An 18,004-nucleotide genomic window follows, 5' to 3' on the forward strand; every position below is an offset into this window, starting at 1 on the left:
CTAAAGGTATTTTATAAGAAAATGGGGCTATTTTTATTCTCAGGAAATGGTCACGTTTCTCTTTCCTGTCTGTGTCACTTCAATGTGCTCTCTGTATGTTCTTTCTCTACACACATCTGGACCATGGCTTTCTTCTGCTCTTCACGGGGACTGGCTATCGCTGGATCCTTGCCTCCTTTACCTTAAAACCACCAGGACTTCTGCTGCGGCTCCTCCTCCATCTTCTCTCATCCCTGCTGCGGCTTCTGATGCTCCCCCCTCCCCCCCCCCCCCCCCCCCCGCCCATTTCTTTCAGATCCTCTCTTCTCTGGACTATGATGCCGGCTTCTGGACTTCTTGTCAGAATCATAATGGCTCCATTTGCTATTCTCCTCAGAACGCTCTTGTTTTAAAAACCTAGGTTTTTCCTTGCTTCTTTCTTTGTTATGACTGATAGAAAGTTCTTCATAAAGTTTTCTCTTCTTAGATTTGTCCTCTTCAGAGTCATTGGTGTTATTTCCTGTACACTTGTTTTTCGTTTTTTTCTTCTTTTCTATTTGCTTTTCTTTACTGTCACTCTCGCTGCTGCTTTCAGAAGTCTCAGTAGAGGAAGAGGAGGAGGAAGAGGAGGAGAATTTATTTATTTTTTTTTTTTTGTGCTTGCTTCTTGTCTTCTGTAACTTCTTCTTTCTTCTATCCTTCTTCTCCTTTTTCTTTTCAACTCTATCCAATTTCCTGAGAAGTTTCTGTTTTTGTTTAGTTGTTAGTGACTTTAAGAATTCCACTTCTGGATCTTCTTCACCCTCACTTGTAACATATTCCTGTGATGGATCATTTGCGGTTAAGTGCGGTTTCAGTGCAAACCCCCTGTTTCTCATCTCGGCTATTAGCTCGGAGGGGTGCATCGATGGCCCTGAGCCATCAGTAGGAACTGAACTTGCATTGATTCCAGAAAGACCGAACAAAGGACACTCTCTATCTGTGTTGATGTGACCCCATTTGTGGCATTTAATGCACCTCACATTTCGAACCTGAATACCAAAGGGCTGATCTCTGACGTTCATGTCATCTTTGGCATATTTTTCTCGTGGTGCTTTCTACCATTCAAATTTGTATTCTGTCTCTCCTTCTGTCTCTTCTTTCTCTTTGCTTTCTTTTTTAGCTCCTGGTGGAGCCTCATACATGAAATTAAGGCCATTCTTTACACGTTCTTCTCCCATAAGCAATCTGTTATCATATGATTCTTGTTCTTTAAGGTATCGTTGCATTAATTCTTCTTGTTTCTTTTTATCATAGGATATTTTCTGTTCTGTCATCCATACCTTCTTGATGTTGGATTTGGAGGCGGGGTGGAAGTCCTTTTTGCACATGAAGTTAGCGAAGGACTTCCCCATCTTGAAGTCCGAGTGAGGGAAGCCAGCTGCCGAGGAGAGCGACGTAAACAAACTCTGCCGCCTACTAGGAACTGCACCCCGTAAGACTCTTATCTCCAATTAACTACCAGAAAACCTGAAGTGGCTCTGTGGCTCAAAGTGGTAGTGCTAGCCTTGAGTAAAAAGAGCTCAGGGATAGAGCCTAGGTCCTGAGTTCAAGCCCCATAACCAACAAAAACAGGCAAATAAAAAACCCTAAAGTTTACCTTTTGAACCTTATATATATAGTATTACATTATACATAGTAATTTCATTACATATGTAGTTATTATATTTGCATGTATATGGCCCTTTCACTTAACATATTTTCAATCTAATTAAATATGTTAATCCTACCCCCAACCCCTGCTATCTTTTCTTTGCAATAGTGGGGTTTGAACTTTGCTTTTCACTTGCTACACAGGTGCTCTACCACCTGAGCTGCACATTTCCAGCCTTTATTGCTTTAGTTGTTTTTCAGGCAGTGTCTCATGTTTATGCCTGGACTGGCGCCTGAATCATGATCTTCCTACTTGTAACCTCCTAGGGAGCTGTGATGATATACATTTGCCACCATGTCCAGGTTTTTTATTTTGTTTTTGAGATGAAATTCTCACTAACATTTTGTCCCAAGTGGCTTCAAACCATAATCTTCTGAATCTCCACCTTCTGTAAGTAGCTGGGATTATAGACATGAACCACTGCATCCAGTCTATTACATCTTCTTTAATGACTATAACATACTTTGATGACACTCTTGTCAGACACTGTAATATTTGAAATATATTACCTTTTTTTCCCCACAAAACAATTTGTTTTGGTGGGAGAATAGAACAAGAAAATATAAAGTTCTTAAGAAGCAGAGCAGAAGTCAGATATGGTTAAAAACACACCTGTAACCTCTCAACAGTTGGAAGGCAATAGAAAGAACTTAGTTTCAAGCCAAACATGAGCTCAAGTCCAGCCTGGACTACATAGTAAGACTCTCAAATAAACCAAGTAGTCAGGGTTTGGAATGTGGCTTAGTGTTAGAGTGCTTACCTAGTATACATAAAGCCCTGGGTTTGATTCCTCAGTACCACATAAACAGAAAAAGCTAGAAGTGGTGCTGTGGCTCAGGTGGTAGAGTACTCACCTTGAGCAAAAGAAGCTCAGGGACAATGCCCAGGCCCTGAGTTCAAGACCTAGGACTGGCAAAAAACAAATTAAAAAAAAAACAAGTAGTCTTGGTCCAGAATCCATGATATCAAACTGCTAAGCCACAGTGTAATTCATTGTATATGTCACAAAACAAACAAACAAATGAACATTGTATATGTCACCATGGTTTAATTAGCCTCTCAGATATGTGGTTTGTTTTCATCTTGTTGGGAAGAGCTGAAATGAATTCACGCTTTAAGTATTTGAACATACTGTGGATTATTCCTGGTCCTGGAAATGGAAGTGATTTATCAACAATTTTTTATATTTAGAATTTTTTTGAATCAAGTTACCAAAAATGTCCCTCTGAAGAGTCATACAATTTATATTCCCACTGAAGGTGGAGAGAAATTCTTTCCTGTATATCTAACTCCAAATATTATCAACTATATATGAAAAAAAGTTTCATAGAGATTTATTTTAGAATAACAGGGTTACAGTAGGGAAAAGTGGAGAAGAAGGAAAAACATTTATTGCATCCCACGCAGGAAATGGGAATCTCTCTATGATGCATTTGTATTTGCTTTTTTTAATTCCATAGCCAAAGAATGAAATCTAGTTTTTCAAATTTACATTTAAATATTAGCAAGATAGGAAGGGAGGAGGAGAGCTTTTCAAAAGTTTCTTAGTGATATCCCTAGTCAAGGTAGAAATTGTCATTGTAGTTACCTCTGATGCATTTGGAAGAGGTCTTAGCAAATAGAGCACTGTGTAAGTGTGTGTTCAAGAAGTTCGTTATTTTTCCTATTGCAGAAGACTATGTTTAAGGCTGACTTCACTACCAAGACAGTTGTAGGGTCCCAAATCTGGAGAATTCAGTAGTTGGATTACTCATAGGAAGACCATAGGAAGAGTGAGGAGACCAGAATCTCTACTCCTTATAATATATAGTTGTTGATATGTGGAAACTTACATGGTCACCATGATTTCTGGTAAATATTCAATGTGTATAACAGAAGAATACAACTGCTTCATAGAGAAGAAAATATGCAGAATGTATCTTGTAACATATTCATAAACATAATTGAACTTGTTAACTGGATTATTCAGATGGCTTTAAGTTTTCCAATTTGATCTCTGAATTTAACAGATACAAACCCCTCAAGTCACCATAACTGACTAAGAATACTTCAGTCAAATGTGTTGAGTACTCGGTATGGGCAGCCCTTGAAGACATCACCTTTGCTCTGGCCTTTCCCCACATCTGCTCTCAGCATTTCTTTTGCTACAGATACCCAGAAACACCTGAAATTTAGTCACATGCCAACTGTGAATTCTGTGTGGCTGTGCACCCTTCCACAGTGACACAACTTTATGACTAAGTTGAAAAGTGGCAGTTCTCCAGGAGAGCAGGAATGATTGCAGCCATGAGTAAGGAATCAGCCACCCTCTGCTCATGCCTTGACAGACCTAAAAATATATCATCCTTTATATAGGCACAACTAGCATAAGGCCTGTCCTACATATGTACTTTCTGGACCATTCATGATGCCTTCAGTTTGTAAGAACATGTACGCAGACGTGACTTGTTCTTTTGCGATTATTTGGGTAGCATTCGATTCATTCATATTCACTGCCACTGCTTTAATTATTCTGGGAACAAATTAAAACACAGTCTTATTCTAATAATTGACCATCTTCATTGGCAAAAGAGAAACTCTTTACCATACCTTAAATAGTGTCTACCTTACATGTAAAGTTTCCTCTGAATATTGAAAGATTTGTTAGGATACAGTATTTATAGGCCAATTTCTATACACAATAAATTCATAGTGATCATTAATATTATTCAGAAAAAAATGGATTTAAGCTGTATCTGGTTTTTTTTTTTCAGCCTTTCCCTTTATCATCTTTGTCAATTCACTTCTTTGCAAGAGAACTGCAGCTCTGGCCTAGTGAAGATAGGAATGGTTTCCATGACAACAGTTTTCTCTCTGCTAGCTAGGATCTAAGATTTGACTCCCACGAAATAAATCCCACCGTGGGAATTGGTTGATTTTGTAAATGACTAAATAGCTGTGCAATGATTTCCAAAGAAAAGCCCAAGGAAAGTTTGCTCAAGGAAAGGCATGTTATGAGATGTGACTTCCAATTCTCCCGCTAAGATCACATAAACGGCAATGTTCAGGGCACTCCTATTTTGAACTCCAGCTCCTAGGGCTCATATTTACCAGGCATGGGCTGTATAGCTGGTCCTTTTGTGAATCACAGAGATGTTTCAAACCAAGTAGAGAGGATGCATTTGAAAGTATCTCAGAGAAAATGACAAGTGTTAAACCCCATTTGCCTTTCCTCCTCTTCCTCTCATAATTTACTTATTTGAAAAGTTGAAATTTCTAGAGCAGATTTAAAGGCATCTATGAAGGTAGGAACTTAATTACTTCTTATATATTTCTCCTTCTTAGTAATCTCGTCTAAAACACAGTAAAAATTTTTCAGGCTTTATTTTTAATTAAAAAACTCTGACAGGGCTGGGAAGGTGGCTCAGTGGTAGAGCGCTTGCCTTGCATGCTCAAGGCCCTGGGTTCGATTCCTCAGCACCACATAAGCAAAAAGAAAAAGCCGGAAGTGGCACTGTGGCTCAAGTGGTAGAGCGCTAGCCTTGAGCTGAAGAGCTGAGGGACAGTGCCCAGGCCCAGAGTTCAGGCCCCACGACCGGACCCCCCAAAAAAAAAACAACAACAAAAAAAAACTCTGACATGAAGCCAGGAGTTGCTGGTGCCTGCCTGTAATCCTAGATACTTGGGAGGCTGAGATCTGAGGATCGAGGTTCCAAGACAGCCCAGACAGAAAAGTCTGTAAGATTCTTAACTTCAATTAACTACCAAAATGCTAGCAAATGGAGGTCTGGCTCAAATGGTACAGAACCATCTTTGAGCAAAAAGCCAAGTAAAATTGTAAAACTCTAAATACAAGCTGTAATACTGATGTATGCATGCACACACATACACACATATACACACACAAAAACCTAATGTGAGGCTAGGCATGACAGTGCATGTCTGTCATCCAGGCTACATGAGAGGCAAAATTAGGAGGTTTGTGGTTTGAGGCTAGTCCTGGAAACGTTTAGTGATGACATAGCTCAAGTAGTAAAACACTTTCCTAGGAAGTACAGGGCTCTGAGATCAAATACCATAACCATCAAAAAATACTGGTGTTTCAAATAGTATTTTCTAAACATGATTTCCTAGTAGCCTTCATACAAGTCATTATGAAGAAGAAAAAGATTTCCTCAATCTAGTGGTATATAATTAATGAGCTGTATTGCTTGTGACCCTGTATCCCTGACCCTCCATTAACCAGGGAGTTCTTCTGAACAGTGGGCCTCCATACAGGAGCAGTAGTATCTCAGCACATGTCTGAGTTGAGACTGCATGCATAGCTTTGAATAAGGCTGCAAATATTCAACAAGGCCATGAAGTTGGCATATTCTTCAGAATATAAAGTTGATGCCAGATCAATGCCACCAGCATGATGGTGCACTACTCAAAATGAGATAATGTTTTTAGAGCCATTGCAAGTATGTGATGGAAGTACACCTAGCCATTGTCCCCATGCAGTACAAGATTAAGGATGGCCTTTCCTGATTCCTCAGTCCCATCCCCTGGGAACATTCCTCCCTCTGCCCTCCTCTCAAAGCTGAGGAAGGATCTGAAAGTCATTATCCCTGCACTGAAATTCAGTCACATTAAATTTTTATCTAAACCAAAGATTTCTTTTTTAAATCTTTTATTTCTAGTTGTGAAATGAAAGGCTTTAAAGGACTCTTTATTAATGTTAAGAAGAATGGGAACAATTTGGGTGTGGAAGAAGATTTAAAATCACATTAATTCTACTCTGCTGGCTACAAAGGCATTCTTGTTAGATAAAGTCTCTGTCCTGAAAATCTCCCAAGGACTATCTTCCTCTTTGAGGATAAGAACATCTCGGAGATCATTGGTGGCTTGGTCCTGTTGGAAATTAGGGGTGTGAGAACTGCTTTTTTTTGCTGCAAGCTTTTCCCAGGATATGACCCTAACTTGTTCCAGGACTGACCGGCCACCCTCCTCAAAACCTGATCCCAACCTTCTCTGGGTGAAGAGAGGGCTGGCTTCCCCTTTAGTCTCCCTTAATCTGAGCTGTCCTCTATCCTAGGTATCCATCTATTATCTCTCTGACCATCTCTGGTATTAAAATACGAAGTACTCAGTGGTAGAGTACTTGTCAACATATTCAAGGCCCTGGATTTGATCCCTAGCATCAGGAACAAAGGATTACTAATGTTAATGGCACAACGTACTTACATGAAACCCTAATATGCACATACTGTATCTCCTAGGGTGCTTCTTCTTCTGCAAGAAGATGTACTAGAGTACATGAGGTGTTTGTTTTTTTTTAACAATTATCTTCTTACCTTATGTTTAGAATCTGTCCATTTCTATTTTTAGAAAAATGACAGAGCTCAGATTTACTAATGGATAGTTGACTGGGGAGAGGAGAGGCAAGTGGGCAGGACAGAACCACAGTGTGCAGAACACATAGTCTTGTGAGCTGAGACATTGAGATGGCCAGGGGGTGGGGTAATGAGAAAATGGGAATCAATGTAGAGAAGGAGAGAAGAAATAAGACCGCTATAATCTGATTAACCAGTTCACAAAGGAGTTATTATAACTATCTGACTATGGAAACCTACTCCATAGGAAGACTAAATTCCAAAGATGGCCATACCTATGCACTTAGTTCTTTCTAGACACGCTTCTAACATGTGACCCACCAGCAGAAGAGAGTACATCTGAACAAGGACTTTGGATTGCCCCACCCTATAAAGAAAGGCACAAATGATTCTCTATGCTTTGAGTATAGTTCAACAAAAGGGTCTAGCTTTTGCCTAGAATTCAAACACCACAAACCTCCCCATCCACCTGCCTTCTCTATTTCCCCCATGGGGGTTCATAACTAAAATTCAGCCAACATCAACTGTCACCATATAAGAAAACCTTGTTGGAAATGACTTCTGTAACCCTACTCAAGTCAGATAGTGACTATAGTGCCAGTCAATATCTGACTTCAAACTCATGAGAGACTCCAAGCTAAGCCAAACCAAGTTAATTCAACACAGACACAGTGTGGCATAATGAATATTTTTTAGTCATTAAATATTATCCTCACATTATGTAAAGCTTTGATCATATAAAGCTTTGAAGGTCATGGTAAGGAGCCTGGATTTTATTCTAAGTATGATGAAATAGTGCTTTAATAGGGAATTCTTATTAGAATTTTCATTAGAGGGTGTTAATAAGGAGTTCATATGCTCTGGTTTATGAATACAAAAATATTATCACACCCAGATAACTGCCTGAAATGCACTGTGTCCTGAGATGTTATTTATCTCTTCTTTTTCCTGCTCTCTATCTTATCTCTTTGTCCTTGCTCTCTTTAATCTGTTTCTTTAGTTCTTTCTCACCCTTGCTCTGTATCCTTCTGATTTTTGCTGCTCAAGGCACTTCAGAGGTCCTGTCCAATGCTTTTACCCAAAACTACTGAAGTAGAGAAAGGCCTAAAGAGGAATTTGGGCCAAGCAGAGTGATGAGAGATTTTTACATAAAGCACCCAGGAGAAAGGCTTATTTATGTACAACTTGCTAGTGTGGGTGTAATTAAAAGATGAGTATAATGAAAATAGCCATGTCATCCTAAACTACCATTGTTATTGAGATATAAATGTGGGCTCCCAAAGAAAAAGATGTCAGCCTGGAACTGTCTAAAGACAGGCATAGTGATCCAGTTAAGTTCTATTAAAATTGTTATCTGGTATGACATTGAATTCTTTTTAGATTTTTTCCCCAAAATCATTAGTATTTTTAGTAAGAAAAAAAGACCTGTAAATGCTGTAGAGCAAACTATCAACTTCCCAGCACTTGAAGAAACCACCTAAAGATGACGTGAACCTAAAGGTCTGTGAACACAGTTAGGAATTAAGTGTTGTACTTAATAGCACCTCTTCAAATCCTTTTACCTTTAACTGTGTATCTGCTGAAGTTCTTCTCTTGGGAATTAAATTTGAGTTCAACAGCCACAGCCCTTAGAGCTATTTATTTTTGGCATTGTTACTATTAGTAATGTTAAATTTATATTTTAATCCCTACCAACTTGATTTTGAAAGGGAAGGCAAAAATGATGGTAATTGCTTGAAGCAACAATCTATCTGACATATTATTGCTTTAGTGACAATAAATTTTTTAATTTAAAGTTGTCAAGATTCTATAACATTCTAATTAGCTGTTGCCACTATGTATTTGGACTCCATTAAGAAGATTCTGAGCCAGGGGCACTGTGGCTTATGTATGTAATCCTAACTACTCAGGAGACTGAGATCTGAGGATTATAATTCAAAGCCAGCCTGGGCAGAAAAGTCCATGAGACTCTTATCTCCAATTAACGACCAGAAAACTGGAGTTGGCCCTGGCTCAAGTGGTAGAGTGCTCGCCTTGAGCTGATGAGCTCAAGGACAGTGCCCAGGCCCAGAGTTCAAGCCCCACAACCTACAACAACAACAACAACAAAAAATAAGATTCCTCATTACCCCATTTTTTATTCTATCTACAGGCATCATTGCCTATATATCACTAAAAGTTGAGAATAAGGGGGGTAGATCATTTGACTGAAATCCTGTATCTCATGGCTGACACTCAAGTTGGCTAGAACCAACCTGCCATTTTATCTGTAGAGTAAAAGAGCAACACCTCAGATTCAAAAAGAACCTTGAAAATGTCCTACACAACCATGTTCATTTCATATGTCTGAAATGTTTTAATGATAATAGAAAGAGCTTTATTTCAAGCTCTCACAGTATTTATCAGATCCCCAAGACTTATAAGTCAGCTTTCCAATACCTTTGTCTTCCAAGATTCTCGGAGAAGCTGTGTTTTCTGGCTGTCAAGCAGATGACAATGTGTCCTAAGAATTGTGTGATAAAATGTTTTGACCACTGTGTGAAGATTAACTAAGATGGTTATGTCATTAGGTAATACAATCTTATGGGACCGCCATCAGATATGTGTTGGTGCCCTGTTGACTGAAACATTTTTATGTGGTCTCGGTGCTTTCCTTTAATTGTTTGTTTGTTTGTTTTTGCTGGTCCTGGGGCTTGAATTCAGGGTCTGGGCACTGTTCCTGAGCTTCTTTAACTCAAAGCTAGTGTTCTACAACTTGAGCCATAGTGCCGCTTCCAGCTTTTTCTGTGATTAACTAGAGATAAGATTCTCACAAGGATCCAAACAGGGAAAGATCAACTAAAACTCACCCTCTTTGAAGAAAACATGATCTTGTAGTTAAAGAACCCCATGGACTCTACTCCTAAGTTACTCAAGCTGATCAGAAACTTTGGCAAAGTAGCAGAGTATAAAATTAACCCCCCAAAATCAATGGCTTGGGGCTGGGAAGGTGGCTCAGTGGTACAGTGCTTGTCTTGCATGCATGAGGCCCTGGGTTCGATTCCCCAGCACCACATAAGCAGAAAAAGCTGGAAGTATCACTGTGGCTCAAGTGGTAGAGTGCAAGCCTTGAGCTGAAGAGCTGAGGGACAGCGCCCAGGCCTAGAGTTCAGGCCCCACAACTGACCATAAAATAAAATTTTAAAAAAACCATTGGCTTTCTGTATGCCAATAATGAGAAGAGCAATGCTGAAATCAGGAAAACAACTCCTTTTGTAATAGCCCCACAAAATAAAATGCCTAGGAGTTAACTAAAGAAGTGAAGGAGCTCTATGATGGAGACTTTAAAAACCTGAAAAAGGAAATTAAAGCAGAACTAAGGAAGTGGAAAAACCTCCCATGCTCCTGGATTGGGAGGATTAACATCGTGAAAATGGCAAATCTGTCAAAGGCTATATACAAATCCAATATCCTATCAATATCCCAACTTCATTCTTCAATGAAATAGAAGAAGCAATCCAAAAATTCATATGGAACAATAAAAGACCCAAATAGCAAAAGCAAATCCTTAGCAGAAAGAATAGTGCTGGAGGAATATCAATACCAAATTTCAAACTCTACTACAAAGCCATAGTAATCAAAACAGCTTGGTATTGGCACAAGAACAGACCTCAGGACCAATGGAAAAGAACTGAAGACCCAGAAATGAACCCACAGACCTAAAGTCACCTAATCTTTGATAAGGGAGCTAAGAATATCGAATGGAAGAAAGACAGCCTCTTCAGTAAATGGTGCTGGCAAAATTGGTTAACTACTTGTAGAAAACTAAAGCTAGATACTTATATATCACCCTGCACCAGAATCAACTCCAAAGTCAAAGCAGACACCCTGAAAACATTACAGGAAGGAATAGGAGAAAGTCTAAGGCTTCTTTGCACAGGCTGAAATTTTCCTAATAAAGACCCAGAAACAACAAATCAAAGAAAGGTTGGACAAATGGGATTGCATGAAATTGCAGAGCTTCTGCATGGTAAAGGGCATAGCTAGCAAGATTAATAGAAAGGCCACAGATTGGGAGAAGAGCTTCACTAGCCATACAACGGACAAGGGTCTCATATCTAAAATATACTTAGAGCTTAAAAAATTAAATCCCCAACAACAAATCCTCAAAGAAACACTGCCCGATTATTAAGTGGGCTAAAGACTTAAAGAGAGACTTCTCTGAAAAGGAAATAAGAATGGCCTATAGTAGACCCATGAAGAAATGCTCAACTTTTCTGGCCATAAAAGAAATGCAAATCAAAACAATATTGAGATACCACCTCACCCCAGTTAGAATGGCTAGAATTAAGAAATCTAATAACAACAGATGCTGGAGGGGATGTGGCCAAAAGGGAACCCTACTGAATTGGTGGTGGTAGTGTAAACTTGTTTAACCACTTTGGAAAACAGTATGGAGGTTCCTCAAAAGACTCTACATAGAGTTCTTCCCCTATGACCCAGCAATCCCACTTTTGGGCATTCACCCTAACGGTCACAAACAAGCCTTACTAAAGCTACCAGCACATCTATTGCAGCATTATTCACCATAGCTAAGATATGGAACCAACACAGATCTATATATCTATATAGATATATATCTATATAGATATATATATATATTGGTTAGCAAATGGAAAGACTTGGAAAAAATTATATTAAGTGAAGTAAGCCAGGCCCAAAGAAACACAGGTCCCATGGTTTCCCTTATTTGCAATAACTAAAACACATTTAGGACAAGCAGAAAAGGTCAAAAGTTATGTACATATGACCATATAAGATGATGCTAAGTGAAATGAAACCCAAGATAGGGACACAAGAGGTTTTATCGTTCTTGCTGTTGTTTTTAATGTACCTATAATGTACTATGTGATTTTTTACTTCTTTCATATGTTCTTCCCGAACCATGGTTTTCACTGTATTTGATTTCAGTGCCCTGCATCTTGTATATACATTTTTCTAATTTGGGGAGAGGGAAATAACAAAATGCTGAAATAAGGATACAAGTTGACCCATTGTAACAATGAGATGTACAAGACACTATGTTGAAAATGAACTTTACAGCTTGTGGAGGGGGGGAATTGGGGGGGGGGGGAGAGAAGGGATGGTAGGGGAAAAACAAAGGAGGAGGTAACAATGCTCCATAGGAAATATACTCATTGCCTTACTCATGTAACTATAACCCCTTTGTACAGTATCTTTACAATACAAAACATATATTTTTTTTTAAAAAAAGGTCCCATAAACTTTCCTGCCTGTGCTGGCTTTGAACTGAGATCCTCAAATCTCAGCCTCCTGAGTAGCTAGGATTACATGCATGAGCTACTGACGGGTAGATGGTGCTTTCTTTTAAAGATTTGTGTTTTCAGGTAGGTGGGGGTTTTGATGTATAAGGGAGCTATGCATAGTGTACATTGACTATTGGGGATGCTTTTCAAATGCAGAAAAAAACATTCAACACTCTTTGTGGTTCACTTTTGATACTCCTTAGGAATGTCTCAGTTATACAAGCTGAACTATAAAATTGATCAGAACAGATATTCTTTTCTTTCCTTTCTTTCTTTTTTGTACCACTGTCACTTACATGTTAAGAGCAATTTCAAGATGATGCAAAGGGATTGGAGATTGTTTTCTATTCTCTAACTAGACTTCAGAGCAAGTATTCATAGAGATGGGAAATTATTATCCAAAGATAGAAACAATACACTATAAAATAGAGAAGAAATATATTAGGGATAGGAGTGAACCTATAAGGGATAAACTATCTGAAAAGTCTTCAATAAAGTACATTATCAATTTACTCAGATACTATGTCTAAAGATAGATGAGTGTCAACCTGAACTTTAAAAACTGAGTAATTGAAGTCCAGAGACTATCACAGAATTAATGAATCTTTTTTTTGGGGGTGGGGTCAGTTGTAGGGCTTGAACTCAGGGCCTGGGTGCTGGCCCTGAGCCTCTTTGTGCACAAGGCTAGTACTCTACACTTGAGCCACAGCACCACTTTCAGTTTTTGAGTGGTTAATTGGAGATGAGTCAGCCTGGGCTGGCTTTGAAGCACGATCCTTAGATCTCAGCCTCCTGAGTAGCTAGGATTACAGGTGTTAGTCACTAGCACCCGACTAATTCCTCTTTCTGTGGAAATAATTTTGACATCATGGACAGCATGATGGATGACTCATAAAAAGAAAGGATTAGACATTTATAAGCATTTATTTATTAGACATTTATTTTTATACTCATTTGACTAACTTTAGTGAAGTTACAATAGTATTTCATTGAACTTAAAAGTCATCATTTGAGCTGGGAATATGGCTTAGTGGTAGAGGGCTTGCCTAGCATGCATGAGGGCCTGTGTTTGATTCTTCAGTATTACATAAAAACAACAACAACAAAAAAATAAAATCAGAGTTTGAAAAAGAAACAAAACCATCAATTGCCAGACACTGGTGGCTCACACCTGTAATCCTAGCTATTCAGGAGGCTAATATCTGAAGACTGGTTTGGAGCCAGCTGGGGCAGGAAAGTCGATAAGACACTTATCTCCAATTAATTACCAAAACTAGCTGTGGCTCAAGTGCTTGAGTGCTAGCATTGAGAAAAAAAGCAACAAAGATAGCACCCAGGCCTCAAGTTCAAGCCCCAAGACCAGCATACACACAAAAAGTAATCAATTTTAAGGTGCACCTTTATGTTCCAAAAAGAATACAAAAGCATTATCAATTCACGTATGAGGCAATTTTTTCTTATTATGTGTATTGTAAAATATAACTTGATTACAGATATTATAAAGTATGAAAATAGGTGTGTAGTAGGTAGTATAATGTCTATGATCTAATTTCCAGAACCCATCATTGTGTTAAATTATATGACAAAGGATATTAAGTTTGCTAATAATCAAGTGGGGAGATTACCGTGGATTGTAATCACAATGTAATCACAAGAGTTCTTGAAGGTGGTAGAAAAGGGCAGAAGAGTCAGAAGGAAGCTGGCTTTTAAAGGTGGAGGAAGGAGCTATGAGCCAAGGAATGTGGATGGATCCTGGAAGCTTAGAAAAGGGGAGACAATGGATTCTTTCTTTCTTTTTTTCTTTTTTTTGGTCAGTTGTGGGGCCTGAGCTCTGGGCCTGGGCGCTGTACCTCATCTCTTCAGCTCAAGGCTAGCGCTCTACCACTTGAGCCACAACGATACTTCCAGGTTTTTCTGCTTATGTGGTGTTGAGGAATTGGAACCTAGGGCCTTATGAATGCAAGGCAAGCACTCTACCACTGAGCCACTTTCCCAGCCTCAATGGATTATTTCTAAGAGTCTCCAGAAAGGTAAGCACCCTCCTGGGCACCTGGATTTTAGCACAGCACAGTGAGACTTCTCACCTACAGGATGGCAATCTTTCTATGAAAGAATCTGTGTTCACTGAAGCCAGTAAGATGTATAATGTGTTTTGGAAGAGATAAGGCAGATAATACAATGTATATCTTAGGGTTCATGAATACAATATAACTTGCACAATTTTGAATTTACAATATTTATATTTTGCTACATATTTAAATTAATGAGATTTATCCAACATTATTATTTGTATTTTAGACCACCCTGGAAACTTCATAATGCCCTCATCTTCCAAAAGGGACAACTTTCATTTAGATCTATCTATGACTTCAGCTAAGTATATCTAAAAAGGAACCTACAACTCAGCATGAACAATGTTTAGTTCATTCTATTTGTTTCATATTGAAAAATCAAATGTGTATAATGAGGCTATAATTTTGCCTATTGATTAATAATCTTTGGTCTAGAACAAAGTTAGAATATTACAGAAGTTTAAAAAATCTTTCTAACTAGATCAAAAATTTGTTTATTACTAGTGACTCTTTATCCCACAAGGAAAAGGTAAGAAAATTAATTGGTATGTTTCTTTTTTTGTGGGGGAGAGGGGTAGGTGTGGGGCTTGAACTGTGGACCTAGGTGCTGCCGCTCAGCTCTTCAGCTCAAGGCAAGAGCTCTACCACTTGAGCCATAGCGCCACTTCTGGGTTTCTGGTGGTTTATTGGAGATAGGAGTCTCATGGACTTTCCTAACTGGGCTGGCTTTGAATAGTGATCCCCAGATCTCAGCATCCTGAATAGCTAGGTTTACAGGTGTGAGCCACCAATGACTGGCTTTTGTTTCTTAAATTAAAAAATAAAATCAAACAGATTTACTGTATTAGTCCTGGGTCCAGCACACTAGACATTAATGCTACACAAATAAATAATTTGTAGCTATGCTAACTAAATCCAGAGCTGAACTTCTAAACACCAAACAAAATAAACAAAGTTATCATGAAATAATCCCCATGCTAAATATGATATCCTCTTGATCCCAGCTCTTATAAACTTACATAAAATCGGACATTCCACAAATGAGTCTAATAGTCTCTGGGCAGCCTGGAAATATCACATCACATACACATTGTCTTGGGCACCCACTCTTAATACAAAATAAATGACTCACACAGTTGGTCTGCACTAACAGCTTAGCAAATCACCTAAGGAAACTCTTTATTTTGCTGTTCTTGTTCCATCATCCTTTTTCCCTGTCTCACAATTTCAAGATCTTAATGGCAACTTCCCCAAGATTTTGAGGTTGTTTTTTTATTGCCAGTCCTGAGACATTAACTCAGGGCCTGGGCACTGTCCCTGAGCTTCTCTTGCTCAAGATTAGCACTCTACCATTTAACCTACAGCACCACTTCTGGCTTTTTCTGTTTATGTGGTACTGAGGAATCGAACCCAGGGCTTCACGCAGCCTAGGCAAGCACTCTACCACTAAGCCACATTACCAGCCCATGATTTTGAGTTTTTATTTCGTTTCTTCACTCCCTCTGTTATTGCTGTCTTGTCAGGAAAATAATGCAGTTTGCCAGAGCTTTTCCTTCATATCAAAGGTCAGTGTTTTCAGCTTTGGAGAATAAGACGCAAATATTTATTAAAATTAAATGGTAATTTAAGATTCTATTTTTAACCTGCTAAATTCATCTGATGTTGCATTGCTTTTGCCAATAAGGTAAAAGAATGAATAAATTAACTCATCTCCTATTCATTAGCAAAATCATTCTGGGCCTTCTTTCTTATTCATTAATAAGTCTTTTGGGATAGCCAGCAGAGGGTCTTAGAAATATGTCTACATGACCCCTGATGTTGTATGCTTAGCCTTCCAATTCTTATTTTCATCACCCTGAGACTCTACAACCCTTCCATAGAAGTTGCTGCCTACAGTTTCCTCGGAAGCAATTTACTTAAGTGGCCATGAAGCAAATGATTGAGCTAATGAATTGTTCTACCACCACTATTAGCCTGATTATGAAAAGTGCTACTGTTTTTGCAAAATTGAAATGTGTTTGATTTCTAAAATAATTCCAAATAATTTACTGAATTCTCTGAATTGTCTTCAAGAAGGTTATGATGGAGGTGATATTGCTTGTTTTTATAAACGAAGTGATTCGCTTCCTGACAATCAAAATAATTAGCATTAGTACAACTCAATTTTTATTTTTTTGCAATAATAAATACTTAAAATACTTATTTTGTCAATTTAAATTTTCCTAAATATTTTCTCCTTAAAATTTCCCTGACAAATATTTACTTATGATCCATACAAAATATGATACATGAGAGCAGAAATAACACTGTACAATAGAAATGTCCAAAGCCATGAAAAAATGATTGTTGTAAAATAAAATCCATGAATTTTTTATCTGAATTTATTCATCTCTTATGTAGTAGTATAACCAACCTACTGACTAAAAACAATAGGCCACACTTACAAAATTCCTAGGCTGTAAATATTTTTTTGATACTAAAATAGTTGTATAAGAAAGAAGAGCTGGGGCTGGGAAGGTGGCTCAGTGGTAGAGCGTTTGCCTTATGTATGAGGCTCTGAGTTTGATTCCTCAGCACCATATAAGCATAAGAAAAGCCAAAAGTGGAGCTATGGCTCTAGGGATAGAGTGCTAGCCTTGAGCTGAAGAGCTGAGGGACAGCGCCCAGGCCCAGAGTTCAGGCCCCACGACCTACCAAAAAAGAAGAAGAAGAAGAGGAGGAGGAGGAGGAGGAGGAGGAGGAGGAGGAGGAAGAAGAAGAAGAAGGAGAGGAGGAGGAGGAGGAGCTAATTAGGAAAGCTGCCTTCAGGGCCCAAGTTGGTATGCAAAGTTATCCACTAAGGATCAGGAGAGATAAGTTTCTTTTTGTGTGTGTGTGTGGGGGGGGGGGGGGGGGGGGGGGGGGATGTCCGGTCGTGGGGCCTGAACTCTGGGAGGGAAGATAAGTATCTTAAAGGACAGGTCTTTGGGTCCTGATTCTGAGTCAATTTACTCTAGTTTTAAATTAAATTCCAGCACTCTCAATTGACAAAAAGTAGAAAACAGAAAAAAGTAATGTAGGAACCCAGGCTACCACCTTTTAACCTCCACCTGTAGGCGTAAGGGCATCCCCACATGAGAGCAGGGCATGGTCATGTACTATACCTCAGACCCAACAACGAAGTCCAGCTTACACATACCATTTGAGCTAGGTTCTAGGGTGCAGTGACTTTCATCTTCACAAAAAGAGAAGAGCTAGTTCTGCCTTGCCAATATCAGTGTTACTGCTTGGGAAAACCAAAGGAGATTATGTATGTATTCGTTACATTACTGATTTAGTTGCATATGACTTCTCTTTACCCAGAACAAAGATTTTATTTTTTAGCCTCTCTTTAGCTGAGTTGCCACAGAAGGAAGTAGTGCATCTACAAACATAGCAATGTGACTCTTGGTAACCTATCAGTAAAGGGAGAGAACAAAATGGAAATTTAAAAAGTCCTCTGGTGATCCATGACCCTAAACTAGCACAAGTCAACCTCCTGACGCAGGCCTTGAGAACATCTTGAATTATAGCAGGGATGTGCTCCTAAGATTAACTTCTGACCAATGACATTTGAAGGAC

At 38.8% G+C, this 18,004-nt stretch overlaps 1 protein-coding gene and 1 pseudogene across 25 annotated transcripts in view; both read right to left on the reverse strand.

Moving 5' to 3' along the window:
• Trim9 (tripartite motif containing 9) overlaps positions 1 to 18,004 on the reverse strand; it is a 113,430-nt gene that overhangs the window by 65,019 nt on the left and 30,407 nt on the right. The gene's annotated exons all lie outside the window — the stretch shown is intronic.
• LOC122106557 lies at positions 138 to 1,411 on the reverse strand (annotated as a pseudogene).

Source organism: Dipodomys spectabilis, unplaced genomic scaffold (genome assembly GCF_019054845.1).
Source record: "Dipodomys spectabilis isolate Male_0828 unplaced genomic scaffold, ASM1905484v1 ptg000042l, whole genome shotgun sequence".
Lineage (NCBI taxonomy): Eukaryota > Metazoa > Chordata > Mammalia > Rodentia > Heteromyidae > Dipodomys > Dipodomys spectabilis.